The sequence below is a fragment of the Hyperolius riggenbachi genome, chromosome 12 (genome assembly GCF_040937935.1).
Source record: "Hyperolius riggenbachi isolate aHypRig1 chromosome 12, aHypRig1.pri, whole genome shotgun sequence".
Lineage (NCBI taxonomy): Eukaryota > Metazoa > Chordata > Amphibia > Anura > Hyperoliidae > Hyperolius > Hyperolius riggenbachi.
In genome coordinates, this window is record NC_090657.1 from 237063562 (window position 1) to 237088498 (window position 24937).

The window sequence follows — 24937 nt, forward strand, 5'->3', positions numbered from 1 at the left end:
GCTGAAAAGCCTAGACAGCCCAGTGCAGCAAAAAAGGGCCTGGTCGTTAGAGGGGGGGTTTAACACTGCGGTCGTCAAGTGGTTAAAGTGGCACGCAATTCGAATTTCATCTGTGCTCTATAGCATTAAATACAGCATGGATAGATATAATGGTTTCCAAGTTAGTGGAAGGGTTAAAGGGAATGAAACTCACTACATGTTTGATACTTACCTAAGTAGAGTGTAGGCTCCGGAGTGTTCCCGAACCCTGTCCTCAAGGCCCACTGTGTAACAGTGCATGTTTTGTGGAAAGCCACAGAGGTAGTTGATAAGCTCTGCTGAGACACTGATTACCCCACCTGTGCGAGTTTGTGGTTTCCTGCAAAGCATGTACTGTTGGTGGGCCTTGAGGACAGGGTTGGGGCACGCTGCATAGCCTTCCCAGTCCTCCCTCTGCCCTTTCATTCTTGCATCGTCCCCAGTTGAAGTTATTCCACCTGTAAGGTCTTTAGTACTCCTCGGACAGCCTTTGGAACACATCGTGTCCCTGAGTAGTTCCAAAGACGAGCACATCCATACTGAGCTCGTACTTGTGACGTATGGATGCGTTAGAGACTCAAAGAGTACCAAATACCCAGCCGGCCGCGTAGCTTCAACCAAGAATGGCGCAGGAACAACGGGATGCAGCAAGGTTCATGAAGACTCTATGAACAGAATACCCAAGAAGCTCGGGGTGACCCACAAAACTACTAGGAAGGTATAGGGGACTAAAAGAGACCAAAAAGCCCTCCTACTAAAAAGCCAATGTTCAGTGTAGTTTTCCTTCTTAAAACAGAAGGTATTTGCGATAATTCAGCTTTAAGTGATTAACTGTGGTTACCAACAATGCACCACTGCTGAATATGCAAATGATCTCTTTATGCCCTGAAGCCAGGCTTACATCCAGAACCGCTGATGTATAGCAAGCCTATAACTTATTTTCGGTCTCTTTTAGTCCCCTATACTTGCCTAGTAGTTTTGGGTCACCCCGCGCTGTTTGTGTATTCTGTTGTTCCAGTCCAAGCCCCATACTATAGAGTCATATCAATCCCTGATATGCACTGAGGAGGACCAACAGTCCCAAACAAGCTTTTTGCATGTTGGGTTGATGTGGCTCTGTAAATTTAATAAGCTATAGACCTGCTATACACCAGCGGTTCTTGATGTAAGCCTGGCTTCAGGGGTATAAAGATAATTTGCATATTCAGCAGTGATGCATTGTGGGTAACCACAGTTAATCACTTAAAGCTGAATTATCACAAATACCTTCTGTATTAAAAAGGCAAACACAGTGTGCTTGATTCACAAAGCGGTGCTAACAGTTAGCATGCTGGTGAAAAGCCCCTTATCACGCCTAAACTCAGTTTAGACGTGATAAGTTTAGGCGTGATAAGTTTAGGCGTAATAAATTTAGGTGTGATAAGTTTAGGCGTGATAAGTTTAGGCATGATAATAGTTTAGGTATGATAATAGTTTAGGCGTGATAAGTTTAGGCATGATAACTATAGCACCAACTGGGTTAGCACCGCAGTGCACAGCTGATCAAAAGTTTTGCGCTAGCAAAGTCTGGTGCGCGAAACGTCGCAGAGTTTAATGGCGCTGCTTTGCGCGCGGGACTTTGCGATCTGAACTTATCATGCCTAAACTTATCACGCCTAAACTTATCATGCCTAAACTGAGTTTAGGCATGATAAAATGGTTATCACGCCTAAAGTCTTTAACTGGGTTATCACCGCTTTGTGAATGGAGCCCATTGAGCGTTTACTTAGAAGCTAATCAATAAGATTGCGGCTGCCATGCCGAAATTATGAGATTGATTTGAGCTATATAGTAAACAATGCAGAATAGCTTCTGCTGTATCCAGGGGGCAGCAGAGAACTTGCTCTACTTTGTTCACACAGCAATTAATTAATTACAAGACAATCTGATAATTTGTCCTGCCATCAGAAATGTTCTCAGTTAGCTTCAAGTAAGTGTAAATATTGCTTCCCGTGACATAATATCAGGTTTTCTTTTTTTTTTTTCTTCACTGTGTTTAAAGAGAGCCCGAGGTGGGCTCAAAAAAATAAAATAATAAGTACTGTACCTGATCCGGGGGGCTAAGCAGATCAGGTAGCCTTAAAAACTGCTGCTCTCTGCCGCTGCTGTGGGCCGCAATGGCCCATTTTCATTTTGCTGAACTATAGGTCATGACATTGCAGGGAGAGACTGTGTGTCTCTCACAGCATGCAGGGAGACAGGGGAGCGGCAGGGGGCGCGGCCAGGGAGTGAGTGCTGCCCAATGGCAGCTCTGGAAACCCTGCAGGAATGTCCCTGGCGCGTGTTTTGAATAGGGAATCCCTTTCCCTGTGTTTACCTCTGAGATGGTGACAAATATTGTTACTAATCTCGGAGTCGGGGGGCTATAGCGTGGCGGTGGGGGGGAACAGAGAACAGCAGTGTGGGGACATAGAGGCATGTTATGAGGTAGAGAACATGCCTCTGAGTATCATCTGCCCCCCATTTGCCCACCTTGGGTTCTCTTTAATGTTTTAGAGCAAAAATGTATTTTTGAAATTCATACCTCTTTACAAAATGCAAAGATATTTTCTAGTTCTATAAGGTGACAAGGGGACCTATCCACTAACACACCACAGTCAAGGTCAAGTTTCACTTTAAAATAAAAATGTTCTTGCATAGAAATCATTATATTTGTACAGAGAGAAGCAATTATCAATAGCGGAGCTCTCAGTGAACCCAGTTGAAGGAAACACGGGCTGCCACACATTCACCTTCTGACAGGAAATCAGTGACAGTCAAATTAGGATTAAGACATTCTTGCTAAACTTCAATTTTTGCGTAGCTTAGTAAAAAAGTGAAAGTCTCCCTCCAAGCGTAACGCGGGAATTTAACCTTGGGGATGCAGAGCAGTGTGATGGTGTAATGAAGTCAATTAACGGGATCGGCAGCGGCAGAATATATATGTATATAAGTTACAGGGCCGTGACATTTCCGCTCGTCTAAGGAGACAGATTCATGGAGAACACTGAGAAATTTCTGCTAAACTCTTCCAGCGCCCAACCATTCTTAACGGGGAACTTAAAGAGGAACTCCAGCTTAAACAAACATACTGTCATTAAGTTAAATTAGTTATGTTAATTAAAATAGATAGGTAATATAATCTCTTACCCACACTGTTTTAAAAGAACAGGCAAATGTTTGATTTCATGATGGCAGCCATGAGACACAGTTCCAACTGTCCTGTGTCCTGAGCACCTCTCCCAGTTGCTAGGCAACATGAACAACAACATAGGAAATCCCATCATGCTCTGCACAGCATCAGGGAAAAAAAGCCTGGGCTTTTTTTCTTTGATGGGTGGAGCTTAGGTAAAAATGCAGCTAAAAATGATGCTTTGGTAAGAAAAACAAAGTTCTGATGCTGTGAAACTGTTAAAGAAACACCAAGGGCTTGATTTACTATGCGGTGCTAACCTACTTAGCACCTCTAAAGTCTTTAGACGTGCTAACCAGGGTGCTAAGTAGGTTAGCACCGGTTTTCTCAATCAGATCGTGCGCTAAGTACCGCACGCAAAGTCCTATGCGCGCGCTAAGTCCCATAGGCTTTAGTGGGCACTTCGCGCGGAGCGCCCTGCGCTCTGTGCAGTGCGCGTGCAAAACTTTGTGCGCGGTACTTTGCGCACGATCACTACTTCTCACATTTACACTAAGTTTGGACGTGCTAAGGGCCAGTGCTAAAGTTAGCACCGTTTTGTAAATCAAGCCCCAAGCCTTTTCAGTTCTGCTGAGTAGATTTTTAGTCCGGAGGTTCACTTTAAGTCAGGCAGCCACCATATTATGTGAATAGACAATATAATAATAGGTAAAACAGAGGCGCCAACAAGAGTAAACTTCACTAAAACAGTTTGAAAGGGAGGTCATAGTGGATAAACCTTTAAGTGGAAGATACAAAGGTCTTATTAAAAACAGCTTTATTTAGACAAAAGCTCCACTTGCAACGTGTTCCGCAGGATACAACTGCTTCTTTAGGCAAAAATAATGTGAGTATCTGTAATGAAGTCCCAAAAACACTGTTTCTTCAGCTTTCCTATTTAACTTTACAATGTCTGTTCTCACCAGTGCAACGTAGAAGAAATCCTCCAAACCAGTTCTCAAGACACTCAGGACAGATGAGGCCAAACAGCTACAGGACTGCTTTGACTGTAGATACTGGACTGGTCTTGTCCCTGGTGACCCAGAATGGCAACCTGGATGAATGGGCAGACAATGTCACCTCCTACATCAGTTTTTGTGAGGAGACCTGCATTCCCTCAAAGACCTACAGAGTCTTTCCCAACAATAAACCTTGGTTCAACAACAAGCTACGCTTGCTTCCGCGAACCAAAGAGGTAGCCCACAAGTCCGGTACCCCAGAAGAGTTCAAGAAAGCCAGAAACACCCGCAACAAGGAACTGAGAGCTGCAAAGAGGTCCTACTCCAAAAAAACTCAAAAAAGGACTGAGCCTTAGCTCAACCAACATGCAAGAGGTCTGGAAAGGCCTACAAGCTGCTACCAACTACAAGAGCACCAAATGTGCGTCCCCCCAACATTAAGCTTGCTGAGGCTCTAAACAGGTTCTACTGTAGGTTCAAAGAAATCCACACCAACACTGGCCTGGCCCACGTTGTCCCCCATAACTCTGTTCCCCTCGCTGCTACACCTACCCAAACAAACCCAGGCCTCACAGACCCACTACCTGTACATGAAGGCATGGTCCAGAAACTCCTCCTCAAAATGTATCCAAGGAAAGCACCAGGTCTGGATGGGGTGTCCACACAGTGCCTAAGAACCTGCACTCCCCAGCTGGCCCCTGTCCTCACCGCCCTGCTATCTCATTCCCTAAGGGAAAGCAAGGTCTCCTCCTGCCTAAAGAAGTCCGCCATCATTCCTGTCCCGAAGGAACCAGGTGCTGCTGAACTCAATGACTTCAGACCGATTGCCCTCACCTCGAATGTCATGAAGCTCTGAAGACTGGTCCTGTCTCACCTTAAACTCTACCAACGTCCAAACTGATTCTCTCCAGGTCCATAACATTAGCCTGGAACCTCGACAAACCACACACCTACGCCAGGATCCTCCTCTTCGACTTCAGCTCCACCTTCGACACTATCAGCCCAAACCTTCTCTACAACAAGCTAATACATCTCAACAAGCATCCCAACCTCTGCACTTGGCTGAAGAAATTCCTTACAAACAGGACCCAAGTGGTAAAACTTGACAGCATCACCTCGAGCGTGCAAACCACTAACACAGGTGCTCCACAAGGATGTGTTCTGGCACCAATACATGAACTTCTATACACAAACTTCTGTCCCTCACAAGAGGACTCTGTCAAGGTGATCAAGTTAGAGGACGACACCACCATCATAGGCCTCCTAGACAAGATTGGTGAAAAAGCTTACAGCTAGGAGATCGAGAGAAATTGTAACTGGTTTAAAGACAATAAGCTTGTCCTCAACTCAGCAAAAACCACTGATCATAGACTTCAGGCACAACCACCCCGAACTCCCCCTGGTGCTCATTGAGGGCTCAAAGGGTGCAAGAGTTGCTAGCACTCGCTTACTGGGTACCATCTCCAACGACCTAAGGTGGGAAGCAAATTTCTCCAAAATGCAGAAAACGGCCCAAGAACAGCTGCTCTTCCTGCACCAGCTGAAAAAATTTGGCATGCCCCGCACTCTTCTGACTTGCTTTTATTCTGCCATCATCGAGTCAATCCTCTGTTTCTCCATCATTGTATGGTACGCAGGTGCCTCTGCCAAGGACAAACACAAGCTTCGGAGAATCATCAAAGCTTCTGAGAAGATCATTGGGTCCCCCCTTCCACCTCTTGACCTCCTGTACTCCTCCAGACTGCAATCCAGGGTGGCCAGGATTGCAAACGATCTCTCCCACCCAGGCAACCGTTCCCTCAACCTACTCCCATCGGAGCGCCGCTTCAGGACCATCTCCACAAGGACCTCCACTTTTTCCCCCAACCTGTCCTAGCCCTCAACAGAGATCACACACTTGCACACAAGCCCATACTAGCAAATGCCACATAAAATGCACTAGCAAAAACTTTGTTTTATGCTAATTGCTTTCTGTAATTTTTACATATATACCCCCCCCCCCCCCCCCCCCTTATTGTGAACCCATGTATGCTGTCTTTGCTACTGTGTCTACTGTGCTGTATGTGCCAAAAATAACTCCTTGTACATTTCCCTGTACTTGGCGAAGAAATCAATTCTGATTCTGATTAAGAAAAAGGCCTACCTACAGCGTTTTGGTGTACTGGGAGTTGTGTTGTCATTGAAAGGGGACAATCTGATCTGCTCAGATAAACAACCCAAAGCAGAGTGAGGAAATACAGAGAAGATGTGCCCAGATAGGAAATGTAAACTATGGGAACAAGCCTTAATATTCCACCACTTTGACCTTGACCTAGCCATCATCGAAGACTTCTTAAATCTTCTGCACTCACACCGAAAAGCTTTATAAATAGCCTGAAGTGTTGCTAAACAATCATGCAAAATAAATAGAAATCAGTTTTACTTTGCCAGTGTGAATTAAGATGTCCCTAAGTTACAACTAACACCCAAATGGAAACCATACAGTTAAAATGATGAAAATGGCGATGTGGTTCGAAAACTGGATGGATAATACCCGATACTTCTACTCTCGGTCGGATTGAGAATATTAGATTCACACACTCCAATGAGTTCTGGGTCACCATGAGCTTGCTGGTTAGTTTGTGCCTCTAGAATATTAGATTAAATATCGCCCTTCAGCTTGGGAGTTCCCTTATAGCGTTCTTCACAAAGCAGCAAGCACAGCGTTATCTGAAGTAAGGTTTGTGCCTCATCTGGTTTCTGCTCCCTCGGCATGAGATCTACTTGTCCTCCTGTCTTGTGACGCAGCTGATGCTGTGCATATCCCTGTTCCTGAGGGGTTCTTCCAGTAAAACAAAGTGTTGCCACTGGCTCATCTTCCCGTTATAGGTCTGTAAGGCTGTGGCAGTTTGACCCAGCTAATTGCACAGTGAAGATTACCTGCTGGGCTCTCCAGTGAAGCTGAACTGACGTTCTTCTCTTCATAGGCGTGACAAAATTCTTCACAGTTGGAGACATCATTGGAAAAAAAAGCTATCAGCATCTGTGTGAATATTTTTGTTTCGAGACAATTACTGGTCGTGCCTGTTTAATACAGTAAGCTCTGCATGCGAATCTCAACATTGTCACGCAGTCAAGGCGAGGCCGTGGAGGTCTAGAGGACCCCAGGTATAGCAGTAAAACGTTCCTCAACAATATGGAGCACAGTTTGGTCTATCCCATCTATGTTTTTATGCTTGCTTGTGTCAAGCCCAAAAAACAGTTAAGCAATGTAAGCATTGTTGTACTATACCTCTGTAGACTTTTACAGAATACAGTTAAAGAAAACCTGTAACAAAGAAAACCTCCCCTGCGGGTACTCACCTCGGGTGGGGGAAGCCTCCGGATCCTATTGAGGCTTCCCCTGTCCTCCTCGGTCCCACGGCGGCGGTAAAATCCTCCCTGGTTTCCCCAGAATGGCTGCAATGTAAATATTTACCTTCCCCGGCTCCAGCGCAGGATCGGCTCTCTGCACGGAGATAGGCGAAAATAGCCAATCTCCGTCGGGCCGCTCTACTGCGCAGGCGCAAGTCTCCTGTGCGGTAAAGCGGACCTGACGGAGATCGGCTATTTTCGCCTATCTCCGTGCGGAGAGCCTCAACAGCGCCCCTGCTGGAGCCAGGGTTTTATTTTACATTGTAAGCTGCTGCCTCGATGACTCATTTGATGACGAAACATGTAGGGTTTACACACAGAAGCACAATATCGTAAACTGCAAGACTGTAGCCCTAACGTGTGGAAATTGTTTCAAATCCTTTCTGGAAAGCCGTGTCAATGAGAAGTGTGGAATTTTCAAATGCTGGACTCTGGGCCATCAGGAAATTCTAGTTCCTGCAAAAGAAACTGCTCAAAAACTGATAACAAGAACCCGAAACACACGTCTGTGAAGAAATTACATTCAATGTGAAGGTTATAAAATTGAAGATGTAAGAAGAACTGGAAGGTCTTCAACAGGGTCAACTCCCAAAACCATTGCTGTAGCTGAAGCATGGTTACCCCACTGTGATCCAGAGACCAAACAGTCCTTTCCAGTGGTGGCTCATAGATTCTACATGGCCAAAGACAGGCATGGCAAAAAATGAGTAGGAAAGGTCTCAGTCCCATTTTGGGGGTTCAGAAAGTATTTAAATGGTTGACTATATTATAAAGAATAAACCCGGAATTCAGAATCCTGCTCTACCCTGATGTTCCACTTAAAGGAAGGGTTGAATGAAAATCGGAGGTGGAAGCTGAGGAGAGTTGTCCTCACTATGCAGGACAATGCACCTACTCACCGGGCTGGCAAGATGATGAGTGTTTTGAAGAACTGAGGCCATCTACCCTATGCACCTCCAGATCTGTATTGATCTATCCTCAGATTTAAAAAGTTGTTTTGATTGGTTGGTGGTGGTGAAGGGAAGGGGGGGGGGGGTCGGGGGAGGGGTATGGGCTGTGGTAGATCTACTGATTATATCATAGCCGACACAGTGTAGTATATTTCAGTGACCAGACATCAGAATTATTTTTGGAAGGGTTACATAAATGTTGAGAAATAATCTGCCAAGTGTGTTGAACTTTTGGGAGTGAGATGTGGCCATCTGAGCTACCCTTTAGTCTGTCAACTCGAACCAGTCTGTCCATTCTCCCTCTGACCTCTCTTAGTAACATGGCATCTGCAGAAGTGCTGCTCACTGGATGTATTTCGTACCTTGCTGAGTAAACTCTAGACGTGCATGGGAATTTCAGAAGAAAGGCAGTTATGCTAGGTACACATCAATTTTGTATAAATTTTGTGTTAGATAGAAGGTTCAATAGATAATTTCCATCATGTCCAATATTATTTTCAATCGTTTTTCTTGTCGATTTCTCATAAATGTATGGAAATAGATAAGATAGGAGAATCGAGCAGGAAATCGACCAGAAAATCAACCGAAAAAATGCATCGTGTGTACCTAGCATTACAGAAATACTGAAACCAGCAAGTCTAGCACCAATAGACAAAATCCTCCCATACTGGTGATCGATGGGAACATTCACTGACGCTCCAGTCTTGTAATCTGCATCATGTTATTCATCGTACTGCTGCCACAGGATTGGTTGATAAGATAGTTGCATGAATAAGTAGGTTTTAAAGAGGAACTGTAAGGAAAATAACAATGAATAAAATTGCTTATTTTGTTACAATATGCATTTATTGTTAAAGTGGACCCAAATTAAAAATACAAGATTTCAGAAATAAAATCTATTATCTAACTTATAATAATAAAAAGCAGCCTTTTTTCAGCTGCATGATGACAAATATAAAATAGTTTACATTTATTGGAGGAACCCCTCCCTTCCTTTCATATTGCCGGGACAGAATCCGGCAGACTGGTGGAGGAGATAAAAAACAAAACACAGGCTGCTACTGATGATGTCACAGGGGAGGTGATCTCAGCTTGTGTGAGATTTCACATAGACGACGCCCCTGTGAAGGAGGGTAGCTGATGACAAACACACCCATGGTCTAAAACCTCCTACTAAGCTGAGAAGTAATGGCTGCCACCTGTATAACCCTAGTTATGAAAAGAGAAGGGTGAAAAGCATGCACTGAAATGCTCATAGACTTGAAAGAGTGTTTATTTATCTTTGTATGTGTCAGAGTGGTGCAACTAAATATTATGAATTAAAAAAATGTTTGGTTTGGGTCCGCTTTAAGTTAATGCTTGGCCATTGTTGCAATCGAAATTTATCACATAGCAATGTCTTTAGTCCTGTCAGGTACAGCTCTGCAGAATGTTTATTGAGAGTGCTGAGGCCGCTACAAAATATACCTGGTAAAGATATAGGAAGTGTTTCTGATGCTAAAACCAAGAAAATTACCGAAAAAGTGGGTATCCTGAATAAGTTGCTGCATTCTACTGTTTGGATTCTACTATACGTCACTACAGTGCCCATTTAAGTGCTTAGTGAATAATCATCTGCAATGCACTTACTTTATGATGTGCCTGTTGCACTTTCCTGTAAATTAAGACCTGTAAGGACAGAATTATCTGAATTTTGCTACCTTGTAGGCCTCATGTTTGGGTGAGCCCCTCCCCCTGTGACAACAGACCTCCCCTGTCTCACATGACCTCCGTCAATAAACTTGAGGTGAGACCTTCCGTATGGCTGGGGCAGGTATCACCGGCTGTCCATGGGCATCTCCCCTACATCTCCCCCATTTCTGGAAACGCCACAAAGGCCCAGGCCTTGGGCAGCAGCTGGCAAAGGGGCACCTAGACATAAAAGAGGAATTGCTGAATATTGAAGAAGAGGCTGCAAATGGAATATGGAAGCTGCAGATAAAGTACAACACATGGACATAGGGAGCTGTTGCTGCTCAAGGCAAGGGATCTGTATATACAGTAACTGAAGGGTCTGCTGTACACGAAGGTTAGAGGGGGCTGCACAAGAATTAGGAGGGGGTTGCTACACATGGAAGAGGAGCTGCAAGAAAGTTGGCCTAGGGGTGTAAAAACTATAAATCTGGCCTGGTCTATCTCAATAATAATATTAACAGTGAAGATTACCGTGGAGCTCCAGGCCCTTTATAAGAGCATTCTTCAGTGAATTCTAAAACCTCTACAATTTACAACTTAGGACATGCTGTCCATGAATAGGAGGACAAGCAGATAAGATTGCTTTCTTCATATGAAGTCTCTTTCTTTGCAATTCCTTTTTACTCAACCAATGTGGTTTGTTTTATCACTTTAGGATCATTGGGGTCGTTGGTCTATGAATCAAGGTTTCAGCACTTGGAAGATATAAAGTAACAGGAATTATGAAACCATATGGCAGCGCTGGTCTCCACGGACAGCACGACACATGCGGAGGATCGTAACGGTTTATGGCATTCAGGAGTTGTTAAGGACACTCAGAGATGGGTCGGAATAAGGAGTAACCTCTATTCTGAACGCCGTCTACTATCTGAGTCTCTTCTTCACAAGCCGAGTAATAATATTGGGATTTTGACATTGAGATCTATTTGTTGCTGTTGATCTCCTTCCCTGTTTTTTTCATCTTTCTATTTTTTTTTTCCACTGATCTTCTCCGTGTTTTTCGAGGACGTCCCCTTATTCTTGATCCCTGTGGATTCCATTCTAAGGCTCTTGTCTCTATAAGTTCCTCTCCCTTCCCGAGTGTGTAGCGTGTCAAACATCACTTCCTTTTCCTTAAAGTGAACCTTCAGACTAAAAATCTGCTCGGCAGCACTGAAAAGGCTTGGTGTTTCTTTAACAGTTTCACAGCATCAGAACTTTGTTTTTCTTACCAAAGCATCATTTTTAGCTGCATTTTTAGCAAAGCTCCGCCCATCAAAGAAAAAAAGCCCAGGTTTTTTTCCCTGATGCTGTGCAGAGCATGATGGGATTTCCTATGTTGTTATTCATGTTGCCTAGCAACTGGGAGGGGTGATCAGAGCACAGGACAGTTGGAACTGTGTCTCCTCCTTTCAACCAAAAAGATGGCTGCCCTCATGAAATCAAACATTTGCCTGTTCTTTTAAAACAGTGTGGGTAAGATATTATATTACCTATTTTAATTAACATAACTAATGTAACTTAATGACAGTATGTTTGTTTAGGCTGGAGTTCCTCTTTAACTGCTCTTCTATTGGTGTTTTTCTATAGTTCTTTATTTGTCACTTTCTCCAGCCATTTAATATTGAAGTCCAAGGCCAGATTGATACTTTTTTCATCCCCTAAGCCAAGTATATTTGAGCTCTCATTCCATGTGCAGCACCCTCTTCCATGTGTATCATCAATGTATAGCTGACCCTCTCTTTCATGCACTCCCTTGGGCATCAGCTTCCATGTTCATGTGTTGCTCCCCTTTTGCAACCCTCTCTTTTATATGTAGCAGCCCCCGTTTCTTGTCCAGGTGCCCCTTTGGGCTGCCGCCGCCCAAGGCCCTGGCCTTTGAGGCCTTTCCAGAAACCCGGCCCTGCATAAGTCTCCGTTGGTACCAGTTTACAAAGGTCTGGATCTTTTGGGTAATGAGTTGTGTGACCTTCCAATTGCCACAGAGACTGTGCACTCAGTTGCTGCTAAATGGCTATCTGGGGTTCTCTTTGGACAACTGTTGAACACAAAAGGCAAGACAGTCCCTGGGTGTGTTTGAACCACTAACCTTTCGGTTAACAGCCAAATGCGCTAACCAATTGCGCCATAGAGACTGTGCACTCAGTGGCTGCTAAATGATTTCATGGGGATGTATGTGTGTCTTTTGGAGGGAGGAAGTAAGTCTGCTCCAAGAAGTTTAACACCACTTTTTCCTACAGCAAAGCATTCACTGTGTGGCAGTATAGTGGTGAGCATAGCTGCCTTCCAAGCAGTTGACCTGAGTTTGATTCCTGGCCAATGTATGTGAGCTGGCTTTTGACATCCTACAAATCCCTGGAAGACAACATCCATGAACGAGGAGGAGGTGGAGGAGATGTTTTTCACCTTCCAAAACGTTTTGGAAGCATTTTAAGGGGCACTTCCGGTTTTTCTATCCAGATATCCAAATAGGTCGGATATCCGCGGATAATGCGTCCGGATATCCGCATTCACGTGGATATCTAAAAGGTCTGATTCGGATATCCGGATATCTGGATATCCGGATCCGGATCAATTCGGATTTTAGAAGTACTATCCAAGCACCCCTGTGCATGATCCTTACACTTCTCTGCCAGTAACAAAACCTGCTCCAACATCCATTCTGCTCCACCGTCTGTTTTGCTCCACTGAGGGTAACTTCTCAGCACAATTTTTATGCTGAAAAATTAGGCTTATACGCGAGTTTATACAGTATTTCTCTTTATAGGGTACAGCTGGATAAATGCTTTGTTTGCGTTTTTTTTGTTTAATTTTTTACATCAGCATCACCATCTCTGGTAACAGCACTTCCCAAATAGATTAAATTTGGTCATACAAGGTGCCAATTACTTTTCTGTCACACTTCTTGCAATGTTAACCTAATGAAGTGGTCACAATACTGTGAAACATGCTGTCTGCTTAATGGGTGCTCAAAGCTGATGCAGCTTAAAAATGAACCAATCAGATTCCACCTTGGCGGGATTAGATTGGTCCATTTTCTATCTGCATGCATTTGCATACAACATTTGCAGTATCCTGCATAAACTCAGAATTATTTCCACCTCATTGACCATCCCTAGTGTTTACTCAGGTACAACCTGCATTAGTCACAATGAAAACAAGTAAGAACATTTTGGTAAGTGACTAGAATGGTCTACAATCTACAGCTGATAGAAATGATGGAATCAGAAGAGCTGTGCATGACTGTAGGAACAAGGGAGTATGTAACATCAATACGCCCTTATGCCTTTTGGTGGAGGGCAGAAGAGAGGGAGTGTCCAGCAGTCATTTTCCGGATGCCTCCTCATACTTTGTTTAACGGACTAGTGTGCTGTAGTAAGATGGCTGCTGGTCTATGTCCCCCATACTTTGCCAAATTTAGATGGGCATATATGAGTTCTGTTTACATAGTAGGGAGCGGTTGATTATTCCAACCCAATCACCCGCTGTGGGTGAAGCCTAGTTACAACTGACTTTATGATTTCACCTCTTTAACCACTTTGCATCCAGACCTTGTTTTCCCCTTATGGACCAGAGCAGTTTTGACATTTTAGCTATGTCCCTATTTAATCAGCAATAACTGTATCCCTACTTATGACACCTAAATGAAATATATATCTTTTTTTTTCAAGACTAGGCTTTCATCCTATGACATTTTTTTACTTGAACAATTTTGTTTTCTATGTATTTTAATGGTAAAATCAGTAAAGAAACTGAAAAACCACATTATTTCTCAGTTTTATAAATTACAGTTTAAAAATAAAAAAGCACCACTGTAAATAAAAAACACAGATTTTGTTTGGCCATTTCTACCGTTTATCACAAAACTTAAATTATGTTCCTGTCACAATTTATGATTAGAAAATTTGATTCTGAAATAATGCCACAGTGTGTATTTTTCACTATGAACTGAAAAAAATATAAGTATTATTAATAGTAAAAATCAATCTTATTGGCTCAAGGAACATATATTCCCTTTCACCAATTAGTGCTGCATCAGATAGTGCCGGAGGTTTTTCACAGGAGCAAGCCCAAAAGACTTATATCTACATCCTTGTGGCTTAGATGAAGTCACAGAGGCGTTAGATATACTGTACTAGTGGAAAAAGTGGTTAAAGTAAACCTGAACTGAAAAATAAAAGTTAAACATACACATTTCATACCTACCTCCCACATAGTTTTCTCATTAATCTCATACTCCTCTCCTGCGTTCTGTTTGCCCACCATTATAGATGAAATTCTCCAACTTCCATTTTAAAAAACGGCGCTGACCCTGTAACAGCTTCCTGGTCAGCCCTTCATGAACCTTTGATATCACCCCCTTGTGCACGGATACACGTGAGCCCAAGGTGGCAGATCCCAAAAAGGAGGATGGTGCATGTGGGGCCTTCAGCTTCCTGAGAGACAAGAACGACTTGAACTAATTAGAACTTGGAGGAATCGCTGTCAGAAGAAAATGGTGGGCTTCTGAGAGCAATTGACAGTGAGGTAAGTATGTAACATTCATTTTCAGGCACATGTCTTAATAATATTAGTCAGTTAAAGTGGACCCAAATTAAAAATACAAGATTTCAGAAATAAAATCTATTTTCTAACTTATAATAATAAATAGCAGCCTATTTTCAGCTGCATGATCACAAATATAAAATATTTTACATTTATTGGAGGAACCCCTCCCTTCCTTTCCTATTGCCGGGACAGAATCCGGCAGACTGGTGGAGTAGGTGGTGTCCTGCAAAGGAGGAATCGCTAATGGCTGCCACCTGTATAACCCTAGTTATGAAAAGAGAAGGGTGAAAAGCATGCACTGAAATGCTCATAGGCTTGAAGGAGTGTTTATTTATCTTTGTATGTGTCAGAGTGGTGCAACTAAATATTTTGAATTAAAAAAATTTTTGGTTTGGGTCCGCTTTAAGTACCCTTCTATAACTTTTTGAGTGATTTTTTTTTTTTGTAAAGCAGCCACTGTCTTAGATTGGCATTAATTATTCTATTAATTACCAAGTAAGGATAGGTTTTCCATACAGGCCTCAAATCTATGGTTGCCATAGGATGATATAAGTCCACGAGGACCCTTCTCTCCAGTGGCGTAGCGGTGGGCCCCGATGCAAGTTTTATAATGGTGCCCCCCCAAGCACTCTATACATAACAATTGATACGGCGCACCAAAACCTGCCAATGGTAACTACAGTGTCAGAGGAGCAAGAAGGGGATGGGGGACAGTTTGTTACTGATTACCCCCAAGCACTCTATACATAGCAATCCCTGCCAATGGCAACTACAGTGTCAGAGGTGCAAGAAGGGGATGGTGAACAGTTTGTTAATGATTACCACTATTCAAAGTATCTATAGAAGTGATTATTATGAGCACAGGACCAATAGAGAGCTAATACTGTAGTTGAGGCAGGGTCCTTCGGGGCCCCTCTGACCCAAGGGCCCTGATGCGGTCGCTACCGCTGCACCCCCTATTGCTTCACCCCTGCTTCTCTCATTTATGTATAAATCCACTACAGTTAGAGCTTGCTATAATGTCTCCCCACTCAGAGGTTTTCTTCTGAAACACTGTGCATACCTCCTAACTGTCCTGAGTATGTCGGAACAGTCCCAGATTTGTACTCCTTCATATTGTCTCATTTGCTTAGCTGCTACCCCAGATCATTGTGTCGTGTCTCTTTTTTTTTTTAGAGGACTGTTGAGTGTTTCGGAACGGTAGAACTGATTCATAAGAACATTTCTGCATTATGTCATTACACTGTACAGCATTGTGATCTCCCTTCACTTCATATTAAACATTCGGTGCAAAGGGAAGTTGTCACTTATCCTACTATCTGACGGAGGATGTCACCATCCAGGCGAAGCAGAAACGCAATTGTTCAGCATCACTGCAAGCCAAGGGACTAACTCACAACCAGGAGATCGGTTCCAGGGCAGACCGTGGCAGCTTCCATCAGACAGAGACATAGAACTTTCCCAGGCGTGAAAGTGGAAACGGGAGCACAGCTGGGCGATGGGCTGTGTTGTCCATGGAGGTAGTGAGATTGTGACAGGTTCACTTGACAGAGCGTGAGGCCTTCCATTAGCTCCTCTTGAGTTAGATTACAAGGGTGGGAAAACGACATGGAGATCTCTGACATGGAAATGTGTTTCAGAAGCCAACCATGTCTCCTGGAGAAATAAATCATGGGCAGATAGAATTCCTAAACCGCTCCATATCTTCATGCTTGAGCAGAGCTCAGCAATGGTCATCCCATGAACTTTCCCATCTCCAACAATAAATCTCGTCTCCTCACATCCCAGCATCTGTGAAAACATGACTGTTATTCAGAGTCTTCAGCAAGGGGGACGGGAGAAGCCTGGATGGTGGAGGAAAGTGCCTATACACCCTGGGCTTGCCAAATTAGTGCCAAATCATGCGCACAGTGCCGCCACACCATCACGAACGCCGCTGACTTTACTGCCCGGCAGATGCTGTATACGAATATTCACTTACTTTATTTGCAGCCATGTTGGGTCACTGAAAACAATGACACATGGCTGACTCCTGAGGAATTACACGGGCCGTAAAGGAGAACAATTTAAAACAGACTCTGGGGGGAGTTTGGTTACCGTTACAAAGGAAAAGAGAGTCCAGATGTAGCAGAGGAAGAGGACAGAGCAGGTCAGCAGGGTCTCTGCCTGAGTACACAGCCTCAAAGTATGTCCTTCATGGGAGAAATATGGAGGCTGCTGCCTTTGCTGACATCCGGAAAAAAAAAAACACTTACTGCCTAGTCAGCCTATGCTAATCCTCTGTTTTATGAGTTATTCACCCGTAACATACGGGCAATAATATGAAAGTAAGACCACCTGATCTGCAGATGTGAATGGTGTACAAAGTATTACAGTCATGGGATAAGTATGAGGTACTGGAGGTGTGTTTAGCTTCTAAGGGTAGAATGGTTAATTTGCATATATTTAGCAGTGATGCACTGGGAGACATCTCAAGCTCACTCCAACCTGAATTATCGCAAATTCTTTCTGTTTTAAAGGGAACCAGAGACGAAGCACCCTTGTGTATTTTACCATATATATCAGTAAGAACATTAGAGAAAACACTTACCATGCTCTCTGTTTCATCCTCACTGCTAAAAGTGTCTGTTATCAGCTGTGATAAGAATCCCAGACTGAGCATTCAGTCTGGCTTTGCAGGGAATAATTATAGCTGAGTCATTATAGCAGAGCCACAAGGGGGCAGGCTTGGGCTTGAAAAGACACCAGAGAAGACAGACTCAGCTATAATCTTTCCGTAGCAAAGCCAGACTGAGTGCTCAGTCCGGGATTCTTATCAGAGGTGATAACAGTCAGATTACACAGAGAACAATGAAACAAAGAGCAGATTAGGTGTTTACTGTCATGTTCCCACTGATTTATAAGGTAAAATACAAGAGGGTGCTTCATCTCTGGTTCTCTTTAAGAAAGCAAACTTTTGTTTTTCATAGGATAAGTATAACAGTCAAATGATACAAAGGAGGCGGGGACTGTCTGGAACACAGCCTGTCTGTGAATGGACTGACAAATGCTCAACTTGTCCCGCGTCTTGCGGTAATTTGCATTACACTGTGATGAATAATCACATAACTACATTTACGATCACAAAGACTTTCCAGAATGTGAAGGGCATCCTCTATCCTAAAAGTGAGCCCCAGGTGAAAAAAAAATTGAGGAGATCTACAATTGTATCTATCCTCCTACTCCTAAAAATGTTATTTATTTTTAACTTATCCCACAGTTTTTGTTTAAAAACGTAAAAGGTAAATTTAAAGTTTTATTGTCTCTGCTCACTGACACAGTCCAAGTGTCCAAGAGCTACAATATATGAACTATGAGCTTTTTTTTTATCTCTACTTGGCCTGCACTCAGAAGCTAGTCTCTGACAGGAAAGAGTTTTATGGCTGTAATTTGTTTTCAGTGAAGGTTACATTATAGTCCAACTAGGTCCTGACTAGAGAGAAACAGTCACTTGCATACCTGAATGTTAAAGGGAAGCAGAGGTGAGAGTGATATGGAAGATGCCATATTTCATTTTTACCAATGCAGTTTTCCTGGCTGTCCTACTGATCCTCTACCTCTAATACTTTTAGTCATACACCCTGAACAAGTATGCAGATCAGATGTTTCTGACTGAAATTGGACTGTATTAGCTGCATGCTTGATTCAGGTGTGTGATTCAGACACTACTGCAACCAAAGAGACCAGCAGGACTGCCAGGCAACTGGTATTGTTTAAAAGGAAATAAACATGACAGCCTCCATATCTCTCTCACTTCAGGTTCACTTTAACTCATTCAGGCAGAAATAGAAAAAAAGGAACCCAGCCTAGTTATTTGTATGCTTGGCACTGCGCATACACGTCTATCTCATTGCGTCACGTCACCGCAGGCACATTGCAAGCTTTGTACACACGCCAGATGGCTCTTGGTTTGGACCCTTGCCGTGACTGAATTCGTGTTATTGAAATTCAGAAACCTAAATGTACCTATCCTCACTCCGAGACCAGTGGGCAGGCTCAGAGGGAGATCACTGATTTGCGCTTCAAGACAAGACAAATAACATTTATATTGCGCTTTTCTCCTGGCGGACTCAAAGCGCCAGAGCGGCAGCCACTAGGACGGGGGGCTCTATAGCGCTCTATAGGCAGTAGCAGTGTTAGCTAGACGTGCCTAAGGTCTTCTACTGAATAGGTGGAGCCGAGATTCGAACCCTGGTCTCCTGTGTCAGAGGCAGAGCCCTTAACCAGTACACATCCAGCCACCACCAGCTTCACGTTAGGCTTCTCATGTGGACCCTGTCCACTTGTCTGGGGTGCTGAAGTGTGGTGATGGGTGAATTGGGGTTTCTGAATTGAATTTCAATAACCCAAATTTGAACACCAACACTATTTACCAGCACCCCAAAACGTTTGGTGTTTCAGCAAGTGATCTGCTTGGCCGATGGTCCCAGCTGAGCACAGACCGGGTGTATTATTCAACTGTTCAGCCCCCTCCCCCCAATGCTCCGTGCCACTTTGTTGTGTGCCATACTGATACCCTCCCACTCCATAGCAACAGAACACGTCTCTACAATCACGGCCCCTAGCGGTTGCCCAAGGGATGGAGAGCCAATCCCTGCTTGCCGACAGTCCTCATACGTGTGTACAAGGCTTTATCTTGTGCTAGACTGAGACACAAGCACTTCCTGCCCAATGCTAACCCAAGCCAAATGCAAGATTCCTTTCTATAAGTACATCTTCCTCCACAAGAAAAGTTTCAAGATAAGAGAGCAAATACAGCAGCAAGAAAAAGTATGTGAACCCTAAGGAATTATATGGATTTCTCCACAAATTGGTCATAAAATGTTATCTGATCTTCATCTAAGTCACAACAATAGACAATCTGCTTAATCTCATACCCAGGGCCGGGCCGGGGCAGAGGCGAGACCGCATCGGGGCCCCGAAGGGCCCTCCCTCAACTGCAGTATTAGCTCTCTATTGGTCCTGTGCTTATAATAATGACTTCTATAGATACTTTAAATTGTGGTAATCATTAACAAACTGTTCCCCATCCCCTTCTTGCACCATTGGCAGGTTTTAGTGCGCCGTATCCATTGTTATGTATAGAGAGTGCTTGGGGGGGCCCCATTGTAAAACTTGCAACTCCTAAGCTATGTCACTGGGAGAGAAAGACTCCAGCCTCAGGGTGCAATGTAGGAGGGGCGCAGGGTGGGGCTGAGGTGAGAGGTGCTCCAGCCTCAGGGCACAGTGTAGGAGGGGTGCAGGGCGGGGCCAAGGCAGAGGCGAGAGAGGCTCCAGCCTCAGGGCGCAGTGTAGGAGGGGGCACAAAACTCACTCAGCTATCATTCCCCTATTGTGTATGAAGCAGAGAGAAATAAGAAAAGAGGATACATGACAGTGACTGCAAGCCAGATAACTAGAGATTAAGGTGTTGGGGGCCCTGGGGCACCTCTCAGTCTATTAGCAATCAGTGTGTGACGGGTGGGGTGGGAGGGATGAAGGGGCCCACTTTGGTGTCTCAGCCTTGGGTGCTGGAGGACCTTGTCCCGGCACTGCTAATACCACACACATAATTACAGTAAATGTTTCCATGCTTTTCTTGAACACACCATGTAAAGATTCACAGTGCAGGTGAAAAAATTATGTGAACCCCTAGACTAATGACCTCTCCAAGAGCTAATTGGAGTAAGGTGTTAGCCAGCTGGAGTCCAATCAATGAGATGAGATTGGAGGTGTTGGTTACAGCTGCACTGCTTTTCCCAAGAAGCATTGCCTGATGTGAATGATGCCTCGCACAAAAGAGCTCTCGAAAGTCCTACGATTAAGAATTGTTGACTTGCATGGTGGCCACCCTGTAAAGATGACTGCTAGAGCACAGCGCAGAATGCTCAATGAGGTGAAAAAGAATCCTAGAGTGTCAGCTAAAGACTTACAAAAGTCTCTGGCATATGCTAACATCCATGTTAGCGAATCTAGTATACGTAAAACACTAACCAAGAATGGCTTTGAGGAGGAGGTAAGCGTGATGGCTACCTTATATAAAGCATGTCTTTTTCCTGTACATACTGTCTCTGATGAAGCAGGGCTAGTCCCTGCAAATCAGCTGTCAGACTGTCTTTCCCCCCACTGCTGTAACCATTTTGTCTACCCAGCCACAATAAAGAGTATTTGACGCAGCTGTGCCCATCTCTCCTTCTCTTTGATTGGATTTTGTGGACTGCTACTGGAGCATGCTGCAGGTATGTGGTTGTAATCCATCCCTACTGCATTTAGTGCTAGTGCTTTGCGTCTCTCCTACTTTGACTAAACAAGAATGGAGTTCATGGGAGAATACAACAGAGGAAGCCACTGCTGTCCCCCCAAAAAAGCATTGTTGCCCATTTAAAGTTTGAAAAAGAGCACCTGGATGTTCCACAGCAGTCCTGGCAAAATATTCTGTGGACAGATGAAACCAAAGTTGAGTTGTTTGGAAGAAACACACAACACTACTGTATGTGTGGAGAAAAAGAGGCATAGCGCACCAACATCAAACCCTCATCCCAACTGTGAAGTGTGGTGGTGGGAGCATCATGGTTTGGGGCTGCTTTGCTGCATCAGGGCCTGGCCGAATTGCTATCATCAAAGGAAAAATGAATTCCAAATTGTATCTAGACATTTTGCAGGAGAACTTAAGGCTATCTGTCCACTAGCTTAAGCTCAGCAGAAGATGTGTGTTGCAACATGACAACAACCCAAAGAATAGAAGTAAATCAACAACAGAATGGCTGAAACAGAAGAAAATATGCCTTCTGGAGTGGCCCCGTCAGAGTCCTGACCTCAACCCGATTGAGATGCTGTGGCATGACCTCAAGAAAGCGATATACACCAGATATACCAAGAATATTGCTGAACTGCAACAGTTCTGTAAAGTGGAACGGTCAAGAATTACTCCTGACCGTTGAACACGTCTGACCTGCAACTACAGGAACGTTTGGTTGAAGTAATTGCTACTAAAGGAGGCTCAACCAATTATTAAATCCAAGGGTTCACATACTTTTTTCACCTCCACTGTGAATGTTTACATGGTGTGTTCAATAAAACATGGAAACATTTAATTATTTGTGTGGTATTAGTTTAAACAGACCAAATTGTGCAAAAATCCATATAATTTTAGAGGGTTCACATGCTTTTTCTTGCATATATATATATATATATATATATATATATATATATATATATATATATATATATATATATATATATATATATATATACATATATATATATATACATATATACATACATACATACATACATACATACATACATATATATATATATATATATATATATATATATATATATACACAGTGGCTTATTCGGCCCCCTTGAAGTTTTCTACATTTTATCATATTACTGCCACAGACATGATTCAATTTTATTGGAATTCCGCATGAAAGACCAACACAAAGTGGTGTACACGTGAGAGGTGGAACGAAAATCATACACGATTCCAAACATGTTTTACAAATCAATAACTGCAAACTGGGGTGTGCGTAATTATTCAGCCCCCTTTGGTCTGAGTGCAGTCAGTTGCCCATAGACATTGCCTGATGAGTGCTAATGGCTAAATAGAGTGCACCTGTGTGTAATCTAATGTCAGTACAAATACAGTTGCTCTGTGACGACCTCAGAGGTTGTCTAAGAGAATATTGGGAACAACAACACCAGGAAGTCCAAAGAACACACCAGACAGGTCAGGGATAACGTTATTTAGAAATTTAAAGCAGGCTTAGGCTTCAAAAAGATTTCCAAAGCCTTGAACATCCCATGGAGCACTGTTCAAGCGATCATTCAGAAATGGAAGGAGTATGGCACAACTGTAAACCTACCAAGTTAAGGCCATCCACCTAAACTCACAGGCCGAACAAGGAGAGCGCTGATCAGAAATGCAGTGAAGAGGCCCATGGTGACCCTGGACGAGCTGCAGAGATCTACAGCTCAGGTGGGGGAATCTGTCCATAGGACAACTATTAGTCATGCACTGCACAAAGTTGGCCTTTATGGAAGAGTGGCAAGAAGAAAGCAATTGTTAACAGAAAGCATAAGAAGTCCCGTTTGCAGTTTGCCACAAGCCATGTGGGGGACACAGCAACCATGTGGAAAAAGGTGCTCTGGTCAGATGAGACCAAAATGGAACTTTTTGGCCAAAATGCAAAACGCTATAAGTGGAGGAAAACTAACACTGCACATCACTCTAAACACACCATCCCCACTGGCAAATATGGTGGTGGCAGCATTATGCTCGGGGGGTGCATCTCTTCAGCAGGGACAGGGAAGCTGGTCAGAGTTGATGGGAAGATGGATGGAGCCAAATACAGGGCAAACTTGGACGAAAACCTCTTGGAGACTGCAAAAGACTTGAGACTGGGGCGGAGGTTTACCTTCCAGCAGGACAACGACCCTAAACATAAAGCCAGGGCAACAATGGAATGGTTTAAAACAAAACATATCCATGTGTTAGAATGGCCCAGTCAAAGTCCTGATCTAAATCCAATTGAGAATCTGTGGCAAGATCTGAAAACTGCTGTTCACAAACGCTGTCCATCTAATCTGACTGAGCTGGAGCGGTTTTGCAAAGAAGAATGGGCAAGGATTTCAGTCTCTAGATGTGCAAAGCTGGTAGAGACATACCCTAAAAGACTGGCAGCTGTAATTGCAGCAAAAGGTGGTTCTACAAAGTATTGACTCAGGGGGCCGAATAATTACGCACACCCCACTTTGCAGTTATTGATTTGTAAAAAAATGTTTAAAATCATGCATGATTTTCGTTCCACTTCTCACGTGTACACCACTTTGTATTGGTCTTTCATTCATGTTAATATGACAAAATGTGGAAAACTTCAAGGGGGCCGAATACTTTTGCAAACCACTATATATATATATATATATATATATGTGTGTGTCTGTATTTACATTAAGGTTCGTACACACCCTAGAAAAACTCATCCAAGAGGATTGTTCTGCGAGGTCTCAGACAAGAGTTCTGCATGTATTCAGGCGCATCACTAAATTATTGCGAAGAAAGAGTGTTTTGTAGTAGAGGCTACTCCGCCCACCCTAAGCTGCCCGTTTGTGAACCGCCCCTTCCCCTCTCTATTGAACAGCACAAGCCAGGTGATGTGTAGCATGTATGCTTAGCACTTGTGCTCCTCAGCATCGCCCTAACAATCTAGCAACAATTAGACTGACTGAGCATTTCTATGGGGCTTTAAGCCTTGCACTCACGTTAGAGAAATGTCATTTAAAAATGTCTGATGAACGATGGATATGGCCATATCAGATGACAATCATTATGAAAAATGTAGCCAAAGGACGTTAAATTACAAAGACGAGCGACAAATATCAGGCATGCTGCAGACAACTATGGACAATTCCTACCACACACAGCACTATTGACAATCATGTGCAGTGTTGCACTGTTCGATCCGGCGCAATGCTGTGGGCTATCCATCTACCTCTTTTTCGGCCCCTTCCCACAATAGACTTAGATTTTTTATCCTGTCCAGTAAATACTTTAAAACAATGTTGACCAAAGATTCAATTGATTGGATATGTTAATGGAATCGATTGCCATTTGATTCGATCAGAGTAATCTAATCTGCAGGAAATCGCACAGGAAAATCAATGAATGTATGGGCACCTTTCATCAAGACAATGCACCAGCTCACAAATCCGTAATTGCAATGGCCAAAATTAATGAATTAAAGTTTGAATTGCTAACTCACCCTATTCGCCAGATTTAGCCCCCTCGGATTATTTTCAGTTCCCAAACTTAAAAAAATGGCTCAGTGGTCAAAGATTTTCCAACAATGAAGAAGTGGTGGCGGCAGTTAATGGCTATTTTGAAGAAGCAAGACAGTTCCTATTATAAAAATGGTATCAAACTTATTGAACGTCGCTGGGAAAAGTGTATAGAGCTGAAAGAAGATTATGTTGGAAAAAATATATATTTTTTTTTCCAAAATTTTTGTGTTTTATTGGTTGGGTCGGGTACTTCTGGGACCGCCCTCGTATGTACACGTTTTATAAAAACAAGGGTGTTCCAGGCATTGCTATGTATGTTTTGCCCAGAGATATTGATGTCTAAGTTTGCAATGATGAAGGTT

The 24937-nt window shown here is 43.4% G+C and overlaps 1 protein-coding gene across 3 annotated transcripts in view; it reads right to left on the reverse strand.

The window, feature by feature from the left end:
• Positions 1-24937, reverse strand: part of COX10 (cytochrome c oxidase assembly factor heme A:farnesyltransferase COX10) — a 1230266-nt gene that overhangs the window by 1047471 nt on the left and 157858 nt on the right. The gene's annotated exons all lie outside the window — the stretch shown is intronic.